At 40.2% G+C, this 20,183-nt stretch overlaps 1 protein-coding gene across 3 annotated transcripts in view; it reads right to left on the bottom strand.

The window, feature by feature from the left end:
• Window positions 1–20,183, bottom strand: part of LOC115151026 (synaptotagmin-2) — an 86,609-nt gene that overhangs the window by 60,664 nt on the left and 5,762 nt on the right. The gene's annotated exons all lie outside the window — the stretch shown is intronic.

Below are 20,183 nucleotides of genomic sequence, written 5' to 3'. Positions count from 1 at the left end.
TTTTTGTAGGGGTTGATACATTTTCCGTAACGAAAATCTAGTCTGAAATTTCAAAGTGGAAAAAACGAACTTCAGAAGCCTTTTTAAGCCTCAAATACACTACAAGTTAAACACATTTTCTCCTGTAACATGAAATTAAATTGCATTAGGTCACATACACGTGTTTAGCAGATGTTATTGCGGGTGTAGCAAAATGCTTGTGTTTCTAGCTCCAACAGTGCAATAATATCTAACATGTAATATCTAACAATTTCCTAACAATACACACAATACACACAAATCTAAGTAAAGGAATGGAATTAGGAATATATAAATATATGGACGAGCAATGTCAGAGCGGCATAGACTAAGATACAGTAGAATAGAATACAGTAAATACATATGAGATGAGTAATGCAAAATACGTAAACATGGTGATCAAGTTAAGACTCTACTTCTGTAGGGTAAGCTGGCCCCAATGCTTAAGGATAATGGATATGGTGCCTATGGACCCAAGGAGCCATATCTCAGACAGAGCAGAATAAACAGGGGGAGGATTGTGAAAAGTATTCCTGCTTAATTCCAGGCTGAATGTGTCTGATATCATTAAGAGGGCCCCACGCCCCAGTGACAGTTAATTAAAACAATCAATTAATTGTCTCCACATGGTGAAAGATGGTCCTGAATGTAGGATTTCTTTTTTTTTTTACAAACAGACAATCAGTGTGTTATTTTTCATCATCCTAGTGTTGTTGTGTTGTTGACTGCCTACAGTGTTTGTTTTCTGGTGTGTCATAACTTCAAACCTCTTCTTCTATCTGCTCTCTTCCTTCACATTCTGTGTCTTATGTGTGCACCATGTTTCTTCTTCTGGGGGTTGACTGACAAGCAACTACACTCTCCTAAAGGGTTCTTCAGCAGTCCCCATATCAGAACCATCTGTGGAAAGGGATCTTCAAACAGTTATCCTATGGGAACCCATTTAGGTTCCAGCTAACACCTTTTTTTCTATGCGTGTAGTTGCCAGGGGGGGTGGGAAGGGGTGGAAAACATGATTTCCGGGAGTGGGGGGTGGGGGGATTTGGATGGAGACATGTTGGCTGGATGAGGTTGGGTTGGGGGAATGGGATAGGAGGTTGGCAGTGGAGGCCCACTTCTTTTTTGGTTTATTTTCCTGTTTATATTGAATTTATTATTAGTAATCTTTCAAATATGATCAAAATGTTTATTTTATTTTCTCTTATTTTTTTAATCTTCATCTTTTTCATCTTCTTTTGAGTGGCAGCCCAATGTATACATAATCAATAGAAAATATATGGAATGATTTGAATTAATATATGCTCGTGGGAATTGGTCTATATGAATAGTCCTAAATTTAAATGGTTCTTATAGAAGAAATATGAAATGCATATGCATAAGCATTGCAGCAATTGAAAGGATTTGGAGTTGAGGGCCAAACATTACACTGTTGATTTTATGTGCATTTTACATTTACTGTACTTTTTCCCGTATTTGTTGATAACAAAATCTGAAAATACATTCAGTAACATGATAAGAGTATTCCTGAAAAATGTGGGGTAGTTACAAGGGTTTGAGTGAGAGAAATAACTGGTGTTGGGAGCTGTCCCCGTTTTGGTGCTGCGGGTGGCAGCGGAAGGCGAATAATAATAATAATAAGTATGAACATTTTATAAAGTTAGGTGCCGCTCCAGAATCTCCCATAAGTGTTCAATTGGGTTGAGATCTGGTGACCTGGCATATGGCTATGGCATATGGCTTACATTGTTTTTATGCTCATCAAATCATTCAGGGACCACTCGTGCCTTGTGGATGGGGGCATTGTCATCCTATATGGGCCAAAGTAATGGCCTGATTAGCATTTTTATACATGACCCTAAGCATGATGGGATGTTAATTGCTTAATTAACTCAGGAACCCCACCTGTGTGGAAGCACCTGCTTTCAATATACTTTGTATCCCTCATTTGTTTCCATAATTTTGGCAGTTACCTATACATGCTCCATTCCCCAACTGTAATTAAATTTATTGACCTTATACCTCTGTTATAATTAACAGCGAGATCAATTGTGAAATAAGAGGAATCGTTTTCAATTACTCTTTCACTAAAACATATTTTATATATAAACTGACCTCCCAAACATCTAACCACTGGGAAGACTAAATTAAGATACAATTATGTGAAATAGAACATTCTCTGATCATTTAAAGTAATAGGTGTATGTATGCAAATTCTACAGCATGGGTCCTTGCATTCCTGAATTTCTTTCACATCATCAACAGAATACTATGCTAGTCACCGCCTGGTGACATAAATAGGGCTATATTTGGGTAACGTAAAATAGTGTTTTAATATAAAAACACTAAGACTTTTCTGTAATCGCAGCAGTAAAACACTGTAGAATGCACAGTAAAATATTGTACATGTGTTTTGTAGATAGCACTGCATTGTAGGTAAAATGCTGAATTATTTTTGTTATTAACTGTCATTGGAAGCCTCCTGTAAAAATGACTCTAACATACTGTATTTCTTAAGCCTACTGTAGATTCAAATGATCAGTTTCAGGTGCTAACCTCATGCTGTAAGGTGAGACACATGAAACTCATCTTCTTGAAGCGGCTGTGAACTGGAATAATATTTTCAGCAGCTGCTGGGTAGGTACCATGACTTGTTTATAAGTATCTTCATTGCTAGCCAACGTTGAATTACTGAATGTTTTCTTAGCTAACCTAACCTTTCTTAGCTAATTCTTAGCTAATTATTGTGACGATAGGCGTTAAGGTAGGCTACAACGCAAATTCTGAGTGCCAAATTCTGAGTGCCATAGAGAATAAATTGAGCGATTATTTGTGGCGGTTATGTTTTCACCATTACTACAGAGAAAATTGCTTTTTTCTAGCAGTTCAAACGATTTTCCCATGTTATAACCGGCATAACGTATTTTTTTTATTGGATTGAAGGGCCGCATTTTACACATAAACCACGTTGTGGGCGATTAAACTACTTGCGAACCACAAAAGCCATTGTGAATGACCAGCGGACCGGTGTTGTATCAGGTGCCTCCCCGCTATAGGATGCTTGCCACTGCCCAGCTGTAACACAGTGTCGCCAACGATGCCATTTTTTCCCCTCACAGGATTATATTTCAAGTAGGATAGCAGTCTACATAATAAATTACTAATATTGGTAGCCATCTAGATGTCACTGTGATACAATCTACTCAATGGGGGGAGCATGAACAGCAACAACACCAGGACACAGTGTCGGCCGTGACCAGGAGACCCGGCCGGGATGTCCTTGTCCCATCGCTCTCTACCGACTCCTGTAGCGGGGCGGGCGCATGCATGGTCGCCAGTTGGATGATGTTTCCTCTGACACATTGGTGCAGCTGGCTTCCGGGTTAAGCGAGTAGTGTGTCAAGAAGCAGTGCGGCATGGAATTCCCCATAAATGTCGAGCTGAAGATGTTCCCAGGGGCAGGACGGGCAGTCCAGTGGCTGCAGGGGGAAAGGGGCGGGGGCCTTGTTTTCTTGCTAACAAAGCAGGTGAGGCAGTCCCTGACCAGTCCCTGACCAGGGCCTCAATATCCCTGTCGATGCCTGGCCACCATACTAGAGTCTTTCCTATACCCAAGTGTTCTCCATAGCAAGCACAAACGCACAAAGAGAACTTGGGACCACAGTGCTGAGCCCTTGCAAGACACAGGTGTCGTTCCAGCAGGACAGCTCCTCTCGGACAGTTCCTCTTGGGCCAGCTCTGTCTGATGAAGGTCACCAGCTTGGAGAGAGTAGATTCATCTGCTGATACCTGCTGGAGCTCCGTCAGTGACACAGTGGAGTGGAGTGTGAAGGTTCTGGACGAGGTCTTGCTCAGCCTGGTCATGACCATGAGCCAAAGCTGAGGCTCTGTTTGAATGGAAGGGGAGAGGAGGTCCGCCACAACTTTGTCATGCTCTGGTGTGAACTGGAGGCGGAAGTTGTACTGCTGCAGACCAGCAGTAGAGGGTTTGTGTTCTGTGCCAGATGTGGCCAGAAGGGTGGTGAGCACTTGGTTGTCTATCTGAAGTGTAAATGCATATCTGTACAGGTACATGTGCCACCGTTCACATGCCCAGACACATGCTAGAGCTTCATGCTCACCCACGAAATATCTCTGCTCTGTGGGGCTGAGGGCTCGGGAGGAGAAGCCGATCTGCCTTTCCTGTCCATTTTGCAGCTGGGACAGCACTGCTCCTACGACAACTGCAGAGGTGTCACACGTGACAAGGGTGGTGCTTGCGAGGTCTAAGTGGGCCAAGACCGGTGATGAGGTGAGCTGTGATTTACAGAGATGCACAGCATCGGAGCAGGCTGTCTTCCAGACCCAGGGCTCCTCTTTCTTCAGCAGGTGGCGCAGCAGAGCAGTTGTGGATGAGTATTGTGATAGGAAACAGAGGTGGTACGCCATAATATCCTAGAAGGACGCAATCTGGGCAGCAGAGGTGGGATCTGGGATCCGGTGGGTCGCTTCAGTGTTGGAGGGGATTGGGGAAATGCCCTCGGCCGGACAGGCAAAATTCCACAAATTCAATGGCAGGTGTGGAGAAGAAACACTTTTCTCCATTCAGGTGGTGTTTTGCCAGTGCAGTGAACACGCTGTTGAGGTGTTCATCATGGACCCATGTGGTGGGGCCCCCTGATTTATTTTTTACCAGTACCAGGTTTGAGATCAAGGGGGATGCATCGATAGGCTCGACGATGTCTTCCTCTAGCTGGCGCCGTAGCTCAGCATTAACGTCTGCACGCAGGGCCAGGGGGGGCGCGGTGTATAGATTGTATGAGGTGGGTCACAGTGGGGTCAACCAGGGGCTGGTGTGAGAAGAAAGTGAGGCAGCCCAAACTGTTAAACAATGCAGGGTGCTGTTGCTGCCACGGGGTGGTGATGATGACGATCTCTGAGTGTCTAAGAAGGAGAAGGCTGCTGAACAGGTCGAGGCCCAGGAGATTGGCACCATGGCGAGACATATGAAACTGAACAGCTGGCAGAGCTTTATCCCCATATTTTACAGGCATGACAATGTCAATTTTGGTTTTGCCATAACAAGGTCCAGTTGAGGGGGTGCCCATTGGCTGGTGGGAGAAGAACTGGCTATATGTCTCTAAATTCTCTTTGAAGTCCACTGTCTGTGAGAGCTAGTGGCTGGTCGAGAGAAGGCTAGTACATCCCAGCACATTCTGCTGCGGACTCCAATTGAAAAGACAGCTGGAGTGCCATTGCCAGTGACAAATCATGTAAAAGTCCTTCACATACTTTCTTGTATGCTAAATGAGTTAGCCACATACCATTTCATCCTGCAGTGCCCCAAATTGGCACAATCTAGCTAAACTCCGTAGATTTGCAAAAATACTGCCTAGCAAACAATTCTAGGGAGAGAGAACATTTTGGTAATGCTACCCGTAATGTTAACCCATGTTTGAGTGTCCAGTTTTCCGTTAGCTAGGGGTATATTCTATTTATGTTATCAACAAAAACTTCTGAGAACCTTTTTAACCATGTTTTGGTGTTAAAGTTAGGAGAACATTCCCTTAATGCCAAGCAGAACTGATCTAGAACATGGTTACAATGTTCTCAAAATATACAACATAAAGGTTCTACACTCGTTTTATGGGACATTGCATGAATACACCATACATACAGTACACAGAATATACTATATTAATTTGACTATTCTCTCATCATTTATTTGATTTACTGTATTTCAACAATTTAAGGTCTTTCTGTATGGTTGTCTAATGTTGGTGGGGCATATTAACCTGTTTTAATGATACTCCTGAATGACTTTTATTTATTTTACCAGGTAAGTTGAATGAGAATACATTCACATTTAAAGCAACAAACTGGGGAATAGATACAAGGGAGAGGAGGTGAATGACCCAATTCTCCTTAAGCCATTTTGCCACAACTTTGGAAGTATGCTTGGGGTCATTGTCCATTTGGAAGATCCATTTGCGACCAAGCTTTAACTTCCTGACTGATGTCTTGAGATGTTGCTTCAATATATCTACATAATTTTCCTTCCTCATGACGCCATCTATTTTGTGAAGTACACCAGTCCCTCCTGCAGCAAAGCACCTCCACACCATGATGCTGCCACCCCCGTGCTTCACGGTTGGGATGGTCTTCTTCAGCTTGCAAGCCTCCCCCTTTTCCTCCAAACATAACGATGGTCATTATGGCCAAGCAGTTCTATTTTTGTTTCATCAAAACAGAGGACATTTCTCCAAAAAGTATGATCTTTGTCCCCACGAGCAGTTGCAAACCATAGTCTGGCTTTTTTATGGCGGTTTTGGAGCAGTGGCTTCTTCCTTGCTGAGCGGCCTTTCAGGTTATGTCGATATAGGACTCGTTTTACTGTGGATATAGATACTTTTATACCTGTTTCTTCCAGCATCTTCACAAGATCCTTTGCTGTTGTTCTGGGATTGATTTGCACTTTTCGCTCCAAAGTACGTTCATCTCTAGGAGACAGAACGCGTCTCCTTCCTGAGCAGTATGACGGCTGCGCGGTCCCATGGTGTTTAAACTTGCGTACTATTGTTTGTACAGATGAACGTGGTACCTTCAGGCATTTGGAAATTGCTCCCAACGGTGAACCAGACTTGTGGAGGTCTACAATTGTTTTTCTGAGGTCTTGGCTGATTTATTTTGATTTTCCCATGATGTCAAACAAAGAGGCACTGAGTTTGAAGGTAGGCCTTGAAATACATCCACAGTTACACCTCCAATTGCCTCAAATGATGTAAATTAGCCTATCAGAAGCTTCTATAACCATGACATCATTTTCTGGAATTTTCCAAGCTGTTTAAAGGGACAGTCAACTTTGTGTATGTAAACTTCTGACCCACTGGAATTGTGATACTGTGAATTCTAAGGTAAATAATCTGTCTGTTGGAAAAAATTACTTGTGTCATGCACAAAGTAGATGTCCTAACCGACTTGCCAAAACTATAGTTTGGTAACAAGAAATTTGTGGAGTGGTTGAAAAACAAGTTTTAATGACTCCAACCTAAGTGTATGTAAACTTCCGACTTCAACTGTAGATTTTTTTTGTAAGATTTTGTAAACAATACAAACATCACCCCTGACCAGACCCACAACCCCATCTACAGCAGGTCTCAAACCCAGGCCACCAGCACCAACAATAAGGGATAGCTGTAGAGCATGTGCATATTGGGCCAGTATAGTCAGGCCCTGTACAGAATTTACCCTAACCCCTCCTCCCAAGACACGTGTGTAGATCTGAAACAACTTGATAGGTATGTGCAATAGGGTGAATTCACTTTGAAGTAAATTTCATCTCTGTTAAAAGTACACTCAGGAATATATTTTATTGGTCATAGCGATTCAGGAGTATCATGAAAACAGGTTAAAATGCCCCAACAACATTAGACAACTTTTCTAAAAGTCCTTAATTTGCTTAAATAAGTCATTAGAATCAGTGATGAGAGAACAGGCAGATTAACTCATATCTGACATCAATTTGGTGGTATAGCAGGAAGCTCGGAATACCGTGAACCAAGAGGTTGTGAGTTCTAATCCCAGCTGAGGACATTTTGTGTAATAGTTACTGTTTAAATAGACATGCACAATGTAATCATGTGTGTCAAATATGTAAGTTGTTAACAGTGTGTATGAGTATTCCTAACCTTGCTAACAGACAAAGAGCTATGCATGGATCAGTGGTTCATCAATCAGGGCGTTCATTTATTCAGTAACTAGATGTGATGTGTAATGAAACATGACACAAATGTTCTTGCAACATTCCAATGAAATGGGTCGAGAACATTAATTAATATGTTCTGTTCTGAGTATGTTTGGTGGGACGTTGATGGAATATTCTCCTAACCCACAGAAAATTGGACACAGGAATGTTCTCATTTAACGTGTCTAGAACACTAATACTGTATTCTGAGAACATGGCAACTATATTCTGTTTATGTTTGGTGTAAAGTTGATGGAATATTCTCCTAACCCCCCAGAGAACTGGACACATGAATGTTCCCATGATATCTTAAATTCTGAGAACACGGTAACCACATTCTGGGTAATTTCTATTAGACATTAAGGGAACAGTCTCTTAGAAGCATTCCTTGCACATCACAGGAATATTCATATGAAAACATTAGTTAATGACCTAATGAGACTCTTAAGGGAACGTTATCTTAAGTTGTGGGAACGTTTGTCAGCTGAGACTGTACTTGTGCCAACTACAATGCCTATACAGATTATGTCCAATCGCAAGTCTTTCTGTGGCATGTTGGCAACTATGCAAATTATTTATTTTTTGTAATAAAAAATGCTAGCGCAAGCACAGAGGGGAATCACAAAGTGTTAGATCAAAAATGTTGTTTCTGCAGCCTGACATCCAGACGTACAAAGGCAAGGACAACAAAATGTGAGTGACACACTTTATTACATGACAAGGACCCTGGGCTGAAAATAAAATATGTTCCTGTGCTTGTCTGCAGTTGCGATCTTCAAGATACGGTGAAAGACAGGGAACAAAGCCAACAGTAATGTCACTGATCTAAAAGTGGACTTCCCTGTGGATTCAATCAAATATGTTGTGCCAGACCAGACATTTTAAATAATGCATGCCATGACAATTTACAATAACTCATTTGAGCTTGCAAAATACACCATAATCTTCTACATCTTTATGATATGAATCTAGATCATGTATAATGTGCCTTACTACCCACTCCAATGTTATTTAGAAGGAGTAACATTATAGTTATTGTATTTCAAACCTGATATAGCAGCCTTACATTTACAATCCAGGTTGGATAAAGCTAGTCAAAATACTTCCTCAACTAACTGGACACGAATGGTATAAAAACAAACTAACCAAAACCATTGGAAGAAGTCACATTTCAGATAAAAAATAGTTGTCTCCAGTAAATAAATCAGCTGGGTCAAGGATTAAAGATGGGAAATGATTATGAACATGATTCATATTCAGGACTATTATTATAGATTGGTAATGTCTCAGGACAGGATCTGTCATTGTGAGAGGATGACTGTAACCTAAGTACATGGCTCCCCCCTGGACACAGTCTCACAGTCCTTCTGTCCCTTCACCATCACAGAGCCTCTGTCTCCTCTCCAGTGTCTTTCCAACACCGCTGAAGGTTGCTCAAATTAGGCCAGTCAGACGTTTGAAGTCTTTCTCATTTCTTACCCTCTTGGCTGCTCTTACCCCCCCCCCCCTTTCACTCTTACAGATACTCTGTCTCTCTCTCACATGCACGAACACACTCCACTTTCTTTCTCTCTCTCTCTCGCACACATGCCCTCTCTCATGCACACTCTCTTACACAGCCGCTCTCTCACTCCCTCTGTATCTCTCTCACTCTCTGTCTATTAAACACACACATACACACATACACACATGCACACACACACTCATTAGGGGTTCAAAAAGAATGGTACCGATTGGCCTATAATGGGCACTGTTTGAAGCGGTCTCACTTAAATCCTCATATCCTTCACCCCGTTTGACCTAAAGAGTTGAAACTTTGCATGTAGGTGTATTTCCTCATGCTAAAAAAAATGTTGCCTCAAGGACCCATATGGTCTCAGGATAGATTTTCCTCCATCAAGAACAAGCGTATTCTCATGAACCATACATTTGGTATGTAGGCCCATGGTACATCTTTTAACTTAGTTTGAGAAACGCTAAGGGATTGGTTAAGAGAAGGCTGAGTTATTGATAAATCAGGAAATCTGATCGTACGTGTCCATTTAAATACTTTATAAATCACTCCACAATTGCCTATCAACTTGAATCTGTTTAGGGTCATCCAAAACATTACCATGATGAACCACGTAAGTTTGGCATTGATGTCTTAAAAAATAAGGACACTATTACCAATTTCACTTTTTTGACTATGCAATGCTAATGCTTAAAATAATCAAAACATTTTTTATTATTCTCATGGACTAAAAGTCAGATGCACAAAAATGTGATATTTGGACTCAAAAAAGTGTTTAAAGAGTTTGAGAAAATAATGTTGATGCATTCAAAGATGGCTACATTATACAAGTAGATCAGTGTTTCCCTATTCATCAAGCTTTGATTAATTAAATCAGCTGTGTAGTGCTAGGCTAAAAAACTAAACGTGCACCTCTTGGGGACCCGAGGACCGAGTTGGGAAAACACTGCAGTAGATTCATATGAGCAAATATGCTCATATGCTCAAATATGTGAAAAATACTTCAAAAATCTTCTCATGAACCATAGGACAAAATGACAATTACAGCACTAGACTAAACTTCACTTGCATAATCCTTGTGGTATTGAAAGATGCTTTCACTGATTGCACATAAATAAAGATAGTTCCTACATGATAGATTGCTTGCTTAGTTATCCAACTGATCTTGTGTCCTTTCTTTCATCCTGTGAACCCCGTTCATTGCTGCTCAAAGCTATATTCATTTTTTTGCTTCCTGCTGGTACCTAAAATAGCTTGACCGAATAGTGCTGGTTTGTTGAAGCAGTTAGAGACAGACTAGGGGAGAAGATAGAGGAGAGAGAGAGAGAGAGAGAGAGAGAGAGAGAGAGAGAGAGAGAGAGAGAGAGAGAGAGAGAGAGAGAGAGAGAGAGAGAGAGCTCTGAATTCATCAACCTACTCAGAGAGCAGAGCGTGTTGCCCCATTCAACGGATCTGGGGCAACTTGACTGAGCACTGAGGGATAGGCCATCCATAAGGGACACAAGTTCACTGACAAATGTTGCACCCCATTTTCTCTGCCCTCTCAACAATTTCAGTGCAGATTTTAATAGATTTGAAAATGTGTTTTAATGTGATTTGCTGGTATTTCTAAGGTTACTGGAGAACCATTAGACTGAATCCTCTAATGTTGCCAAACAAGGCATCTGCATCAGCAGTTACATCATCAGCAGGGGGCCTGAATCATGTCTTAGGAACTTATATAAACCAAACAAAATTTTTGACCTAAAAGGAAATGTGATGATCATGTTCTAAAACCTGAGATGTGTCAATAAAAAAGGCATCTTTTATTTTCTACTTCAGCAGATCTCTAAGGCTCACCAGTAGGAAGAGAGCGGAAGAGACATTGGCATCATTAAGGAAGGCTGATTCTCAGCATTCCCTCACAGAAGCAGAATATTCTCACTGTCTCTTCAAGCTGTTCAGCACATTGTCAATTTTCTTAACAACATTCAATATAGAATGGATACATTCTCAGTCTCACTAAATAATTTGAAGAGATGATGTATGATGGTGCTATTCTGAGATCTGCCAAGGGTAGCCAGGTTTCCCCAAAAAAAATAACTAAGAAAAAAACAAAAAATAATTATGTATCTTTCATCTCTGTGTTTCATAATTTTCCTTAAATTTACAAGAGGTTGAATGTATCTCACCGAAGAAAGCATCCGAGCGAGCGAAACAACTCCACTCTGTCCTTGTATGTGTAGGCCATCTATCTGATGATGTCTGGTCCAAAAGAGTATGACATTGTTGGCGCCCGTAGCCGTGAGTGCAAGGGAAGCCAGTGAGCAATTGGCCTCCTTTTGATAAAAAAATTATAAAATAATAGCCAATCAGCATTGAGCTAAACTGGTTGAGCTAAACTGTGAATGGTCCTGGCGCACCAAAAAAGGAAAGCCATTTTGGATTTGGCGTCAAATCAAATCGCAATAAACGCATATGTCATTGACAGAAACAACTTGAATTGTGGCATCTAGGTGTGTTGTTGTCCTCCGGTGCCTAGCTAGCTAGCTAGCAAAAATTGTCCCTTTCCTAAATTAGACATGGGTGGAGATAAGGATTTGGACTTGTGGTTTTACTTAATTCTCCGTAGTGGCCAATGATTATAACGGCGATTCTGATCGAACCATTAATTCATACATTGTGCTCCTGGCCTGAGAGGATGGAAGTTCAATATGTAGCTAGTCGTAGTAGGCTAATGTTAACTAGCTAACGTTGCCCATGAAAGGAAGTTAGGCTAGGGAGCAAGCATTTTAGCCAGGTAGCCTAGGGCAACAAAAAATAAAAGCGAGTAGGCCTACTGCGTGACAGAGTGATAGACCGTTTCATCAACATGAAAGAGAGGATGATTGCATTACAGGTTCTATGCAAGTAGGGGAAGTATTTTAGTTTTTTCTACTTGCACGAACGTGCACGCACTCACACACACACACACACAGAAATCAAAACCATGGACTGCCACATATTTTGCTAACGTTGATTGGACTAAATTGTTTTTGGTATCTTTTAGTTGTCACTGTATTAGACTAAGCAGAGATGATTTGATGATGTTGAAGTAGAAATGGTGCTGGAATGGTGGCGGAAGATCCTGTTTTCTTTGTGACTTGCGGTAACTCTGTGGTTCTAAATCAATAGTTGTTCAGTGGTTTTAAAATGTCGGAAACATTAACGTGCTTGGCCATGCTGTAGGTCATGTAACTGTTTGTTATATGCAATATGTTTTGTGGACTTCACTGGACAGATGTTGCTCTCCGGTTTTGTGATGAAACAAAGGTGTGGTTGAATTTATTCTGCCACTGTGTCTTCTTATTGTCTCAGACCTTATGCCTATATATCACGGTCACAAGGAATATGAACTAACAGGTTATAGAGCAAACAACGCAATTATCACAACACAGGTTGTAATATGGCTTTTCTGTCTGGCTTCCCAGTGATTTTACACACGCACCACTACTGCTTTGTACGCACATTGTAGTGATGCACCAGTCTGGAAGAGAAGGTCTGGTTTCTGAGTCGCAGGGAGCAGTAAAGTTGAACTGTCCTTTATTTATCAGAAGAGGGTCAATGTTATATGATACCATTTTCGATTGCACTTTGTCCTTTTAAATGGCTGCATGCATTGCTCAATCATTTAATCATGGTTTCGCACATCATTGATGAAACTTTAATGAGATATTACCCCCCATGCACCAAATCAGATGTAGTGAAGGACAGGGAGGGGGAAGCCCTTTCTGCAATAGTAGCCCACCTATATCAACAGAGTTTGTGCTGATGTGGACTTAACTCAGCTATGAGAATACTCAGGTATACATCCTCCTCTCTCATCTATTTAGCTTCTAACTCTGCTATCATACAGCATACAACATAGGCAGTGTATGGCTCTAACAGTTAGGAAAACATACACAGAGAGAATAAGAGACGTAGGTCTACACAGTCACTGTCCAGGCTCTCATCAAACATATTCATTTGCCCCAAATGACTCTATATGTATCGATCAGTGCTTACTGGGACTGCAGGGGTGGGTCTACTCCACTCTGATCTGGACCAATGAAATCTGTATGGTTGTCTCTCACTCTCACTATGAGATGATGGGGAGTTCTCTAACCAACACTCAGTCACTAGTTATTCACACGATAAAGCATGTTCTATCATTCAGTTGACCATGGATGCAAAGTCCGTTTAGGGTTAGTAGCACATGAAACAACAAGAAACACAGATATGCTTTAAGTGTCATATCTAGCCTGAAATCCAGTCTGTTTTGCTAACATTCCACTCCTTGCCTTGTCATGTAGACAAGGAGTGGCAAGGAGTGAAATGTTAGCACAAACAGACTGGATTTCGGGCTAGATTTGACACTTAAAGCAAGTTGAACATAGTATTTGGGAATTGTTCAGACTTTAGGATTGATACAATGTTGATGTTATGGATCCCAAAGTTATGTATTGCATACTGTATGGCAGAGGAAATGTAAATCTCTTAAAACTGGAATCCTTAATTGAAACAATACAAATCTAATCAAATCACATCACATATTAATGGTCACATACACATGGTTAACAGATGTTATTGCGAGTGTAGCGAAATGCTTGTGCTTCTAGTTCCGACAATGCAGCAATATCTAACAAGTAATCTAACAATTCCACAACAACTACCTAATACTTACAAATGTAAGTAAAGTGATGGAATAAGAATATATAAATATGAATATATGGATGAGCAATGACCGAGCGGCATAAGCAAGATGCAATAGATGGTATAAAATATAGTATATACATATGGGATGAGTAATGCAAGATATGTAAACATTATTAAAGTGTCATTATTAAAGTGACTAGTGATCCATTTATTAAAGTGGCCAATGATTTCAAGTCTGTATGTAGGCAGCATACAGACTTGACAAAGCTACCCTACATAAAAAATATTACAGTTTACTATAGAATTCTGTAGTGTACTGTAGAATACTATACTACACACTGTAGTATCCCACAATCATGTACATTTTTACATTTTACATTTTTAGTCATTTAGCAGACGCTCTTATCCAGAGCGACTTACAGTAAGTAGTGAATGCATACATTTCATACATACATTTCATACATTTTTTCTCCGTACTGGTCCCCCGTGGGAATCGAACCCACCCTGGCATTGCAAACACCATGCTCTACTGTCCACAGTAATGTGTTGTATTGGATTTGACCCAAACATAACACTTTGTATTCAGGACAAAAGTGAATTGCTTTGCCACAGTTTTTGCAGTTCAGCTTCGGTGCCTTGTTGCAAACATGATGCATGTTTTGGAATATTTGTATACTTTACAGGCTTTCTTCTTTTCACTCTGTCAATTAGGTTAGTATTGTGGCGTAACTACAATGATAGTTGATAGTATTCTCCTATCACAGCCTTTAAATGCTGTATATGTTTTAAAGTCACCATTGGCCTGATGTTGAAATCCCTAAACGGTTTCCTTCCTCTCCGGCAACTGATTGAGGCAGGGCGCATGTAGTAGTGACTGGGTGTATTGTAGTGACTGGGTGTATTGATACACCATCCAAAGTGTAATTAATAACTGCACCATGCTCCAAGGGATATTCAATGTCTGCCTTTTTTTTAACCCATCTACCAATAGGTGCCCTCTCTTTGTGAGGCATTGGAAAACCTCCTTGGTCTTTGTGGTTGAAAATGTGTTTGAAATTCACTGCTCGACTGAGGGATCTTACAGATAATTGAGTACAGAGATGAGGTAGTCATAATTAATATGTTAAACACTATTATTGCACACAGTGAGTCCATGCAACTCTTTATGTGACTTGTTAAGCACATTTTTACTCCTGAACTTATTTGCTTGCCATAGCAAAGCAGTTGAATACTTATTGACTCAAGACATTTCAGCTTTTCGTTGTTAATTAATTGGTAGATTATTTTTTTTACATAAATCCATTTTGACATCATTTTGACATTGTGTGTAGGCCAGTGACAAAACATCTCAATGTAATCCATTTTAAATTCAGGCTGTGACAAGTCAAGGGGTGTAATACTTTCTAAAGGCACTGTATATTGCTTTCAATACGGTTAAAGAAAAGAGCAGAAGCTCTGAACTCTCAGTTTAGAACCCAGTCCTACCTACGTATGTAAAATGTTTTTTTTTAGTATTTCTCCAGTAGGTTTCCACTTTTATGTCAAAGATAAGAAAACAAAAACACAATTAAATAGTACAGTGATGTCACCAAAAACACTATAGTAAATACAGCAGTATACTACAGTTAGCAAAAACACTCAAGTAAATACTACAGCATACTGCAGTCTGCAAAAATACTACAGTAAATACTACAGTATACTACAGTCCGCAAAAATACTACAGTATTTACTATAGTATATACTACTACAGTATTACACTATAGTAAACTGTGAATACTACATTACGCTGCAGTAAATACCACAGACTTCAGTCCGTAAAAACTCTCAGGGAATACTACAATAAAGTCTGCAATATTCCTACCATAGTGTACACTATAGTATTTTTCACATGTGCGACACCCCGTCTTTGTTTTTGGTAAAAAAAGCTGAGATATGGGCCTAGAGAAATGTAAGCACTCTGTAAGCACGCAAAAACCATCAAGCGCTATGATGAAACTGGCTCTCATGAGGACCGCCACAGGAAAGAAAGACCCAAAGTTATCTCTGCTGCAAAGGTTAAGTTCATTAGAGTTAACTGCACCTCAGATGGCAGCCCAAATAAATGCTTCACAGAGTTCAAGTAACAAACACATCTCAACAGCCACTGTTCAGGGGAGACTGCGTAAATCAGGCCTTCATGGTCGAATTGCTGCAAAGAAACCAGTACAAAAGGACACCAATAAGAAGAAGAGACTTGCTTGGACCAAGAAACACGTGCAATGGACATGGTAGAAATCTGTCCTTTGGTCTGATGAGTCCAAATTTGAGATTTTTGGTTCCAACCTCGTGTCTTTGTGATAGGCAGAGGTGGTGAACGGATGATCTCCGCATGTGTGGTTCCCACCGTGAAGCATGGAGGAGGAGGTGTGATGGTGTGGGGGTGCTTTGCTGGTGACACTGTCTGTGATTTATTTAGAATTCAAGGCACACTTAACCAGCATGGCTACCACAGCATTCTGCAGAGATACGCCATGTCATCTGGTTTGCGCTTAGTAGGACTATCATTTGTTTTTCAACACGACAATGACACAACACACCTCCAGGCTGTGTAAGGGCTATTTGACCAAGAAGGAGAGTGATGGAGTGCTGCATCAGATGACCTGGCCTCCACAATCACCCGACCTCAACCCAATTGAGATGGTTTGGGATGAGTTGGACCACAGAGTGAAGGAAAAGCAGCCAACAAGTGCTCAGCATGTTTGGGAACTCCTTCAAGACTGTTGGGAAAGCATTCCAGGTTAAGCTGGTTGAGAGAATGCCAAGCGTTTGAAAGCTGTCATCAAGGCAAAGGGTAGCTACTTTGAAGAATCTAAAATCTAAAATATATTTTGATTTGTTTTAACAATTTGTTGGTTACTACATGATTCCATATGTGTTATTTGATGTCTTCACTATTATCATATAATGTGGAAAATAGTAAAAATAAAGAAAAACCCTTGAATGAGTAGGTGTGTCCAAACTTTTGACTGGTACTGTATTTAAACCACTTCCATATACAGCAGACTTCCATTGATTTTTTTTAACTGGTACCGGGCTACCTTCAGACAAGTCTTGTGATGCTTATGGCCATCCTAGAGCAAACATGTACAACAGATGTGTTCGTGAGAGTATCACATGATACAAAGACAGCGACACAGCAACTTTCAGAGGGAAGTCCATCCATTGGGCAAAAACGAGCTGAATCAACGTTGTTTCCACGTCAATTGAACGACAAAATTCAATGTGATCAATCAATCAAACTGTATTTGTCACATGCTTCATAAAGAACAGGTGTATACTAACAATGAAATGCTTACTTATGGGCCCTTCTCAACAATGCAGAGACAAATCTTTTTTTTTTAAGATAAAAACACAAGAATAAATATACAATGAGTAACAATAACTTGGCTATATACTCGGGGTACGAGGTAATATATACTTATTAATGATTTGGTTAGCTCCTCAATGTTATCGGATGAATCCCGGAACATATTTCAGTCTGTGCTAGCGAAACAGTCATGTAGCTTAGAATTTGCTTCATCTGACCAATTTCATATTGAGCGCATCACTGGTACTTCGTGTTTGAGTTTTTACTTGTAAGCAGGAATCAGTAGGATAGCGTCCTGGTCAGATTTGCCAAAGGGAGGGTGAAGGAGAGCCTTTTATGTGAATCTGTGTGTGGAGTAAAGGTGATCAAGAGTTCTGTCGCCTATAGTTACACAGATTATATTCTGGTAAAAATGAGAAGAGCTGCCTCTGGATGAATTTTGTATTTTTTCACCCAACTTTTAACCTAAATCCAGTGACATGGTGATTTTTTTTTAATTTCACGTTCAATTCACATTAGTTGACAACTCAACCAACTGTAAATCAAAACGTGATGTTTAAATGATGTCTGTATCTGTTCTACAATGTGCCAGCAGAGCGTGATATCCTTTGTTGGCATAATTGATCTCTTTCAGGCAGAGAGTACACCTGGTATAGCCCTTTTATCCACTGTATTGAAAGAGGGAAAGTGTGTGGTGTTTCTTTCACCTCTATAGTGGCATCCATCTTAAGCCAGGCCCAGCTCCAGCTACACTTGATCCCTGAATCCACTTGTTTAACAAGCAACATCGAATTTCACTTAATTCTCTCATTCTGAAAATTAAACACATACTGTAGAGGGAAAACATTAGTTAGTGGTTAGTTCGTTAGCTAGTTAACATTTCACACAGATTGCCAGGGTCCAGTAAGCAACTAACGCGTTATAACTTGAGGAACGGCAAGGAGTCGTATACCAGTTAATACTATAGCGAATTGGTTACGTTACTAATGTTAGCTCATCTGATGTTGTAACGTTAGCTGTCTGACTTTATTAGCAACACCATGAACTCAATTATTTGATCAGTAAATTAGCTATTTAGTAAATTAGCTATTTCTGTATTTAATTTAAGACATTTGCTGAAATGTCCAAAAACATGTTTTCTCTTCGTCATGATGGGGTTTTGTGTGTTGATGTGGAATAAGTCAAGGGGTATGAATACTTTCTGAAGACTCTGTACATAGTCTTGTAATTACACTTATGTTGTTATGCAGAGACCCGATGTAAATGTTGGGCTCTCTCTCATTATGGGGTACTTACCAGTTGGATAGGTACATATGCTTTGTTATAGGATTTAGTGAACCTTCCAGACGGACTGTCTGTCAGCCTTCCAGACGGACTGTCTGTCAGCCTTTCAGACGGACTGTCTGTCAGCCTTTCAGACGGACTGTCTGTCAGCCTTCCAGGCGTACTGTCTGTAAACCTCATCATGTAAACCTCATCTATAGGATCTTTTCTCCAGAGGTGTTTAACATTCTGTAGGCTATAAATGTTCCCTGTGTACATCTGTAATGGACAATCAATAAGATTGAAAATGACATGGCATGTGCGGTCTTACCATAGACTGTGTTAGGTCTATAGTCTGGGCCAGGTGAGGTCTTACCATAGACTGTGTTAGGTCTATAGTCTGGGCCAGGTGAGGTCTTACCATAGACTGTGTTAGGTCTATAGTCTGGGCCAGGTGAGGTCTTACCATAGGTAAACTGGGACCAGGAGACTGAAAAATAGCTTCTATCTCAATGCCATCAGACTGTTAAAACAGCTATCACAAACAAAGAGAGGCTGCTGCCAACATACAGACTTGAAATCATTGGCCACTTTAATAAATGGATCAGTAGTCACTTTAATAATGTTCATATATCTTGCATTACCCATCCAATATGGATATACTGTATACTGGATACCATATGTTGCATCTTGCTTATACCAGTCAGTGATTGCTCATCCATATATATATATATTCTTATTCTATCCCTTTACTTAGATTTGTGTGTATTAGGTAGTTGTAGAATTGTTAGATTACATGTTAGATATTACTGAACTGTCGGAACCAGAAGCGCAAGTCGAGAGATCGAAAAACAGCTTCTGTCTCAAGGCCATCAGACTGCTAAACAGCAATCGCTAACTCAGAGAGGCTGCTGCCTACATTGAGACCCAATCACTGGCCACTTTAATAAATGGATCATTAGTCACTTTAAATAATGCCACTTCAAATAATGTTTACATATCTTACATTACTCATGTCACATGTATATACTGTATTTTATACCATCTACTGCACCTTGCCTATGCCGCTCAGCCATCGCTCATGCATATATTTATATGTACATATTCTCATTTCATCCCTTTAGATTTGTGTGTGAACTTGACAGTAACACGTGTGTGTGAGAGTGAGGGGGGATTATACTTTTCTTTGTTGCTCAGTGAACGTTATTTTTGCACACATGTAGCCTTGTACACTTGATCGATGTCTATAGTGGCCACTATAATAGAGCAAAAATATAATGCCTGTTTGTTTCATTCTATTTCTACTTTAAGATGTTTTTTTCCCCCAAGTTCAATATTTAGATGTGTGGTCACAAGCGTTCTATTATAAAGGCTGTCATGGGAACTGCAATATTAGTGTATAGTTTTTTTTCTTCTCAAGACTTCAGTGTCATTTGCAGTAAAGTCTAGGCAACAAATAACATTGGATTGTTTTCTTTACATTTTTTAGCTGTGAGTTAGGTTCACATTAACCACTTTTTATTTTACACACAGAGACTGATTCTTTGTTGTTTAATTAGTTAAAACCTGCATTTCCCCCCTAGCAGGGATTTATTGCATGTTTCAGTGCAAAAACAACAAAAAAGTGTCACCTTTTTGTGCCCTGCAGCAGTTTGCATCCCTGACAGATT

Source organism: Salmo trutta, chromosome 16 (assembly GCF_901001165.1).
Source record: "Salmo trutta chromosome 16, fSalTru1.1, whole genome shotgun sequence".
NCBI lineage: Eukaryota > Metazoa > Chordata > Actinopteri > Salmoniformes > Salmonidae > Salmo > Salmo trutta.
This window is presented reverse-complemented; position numbering and strand designations above follow the sequence as displayed.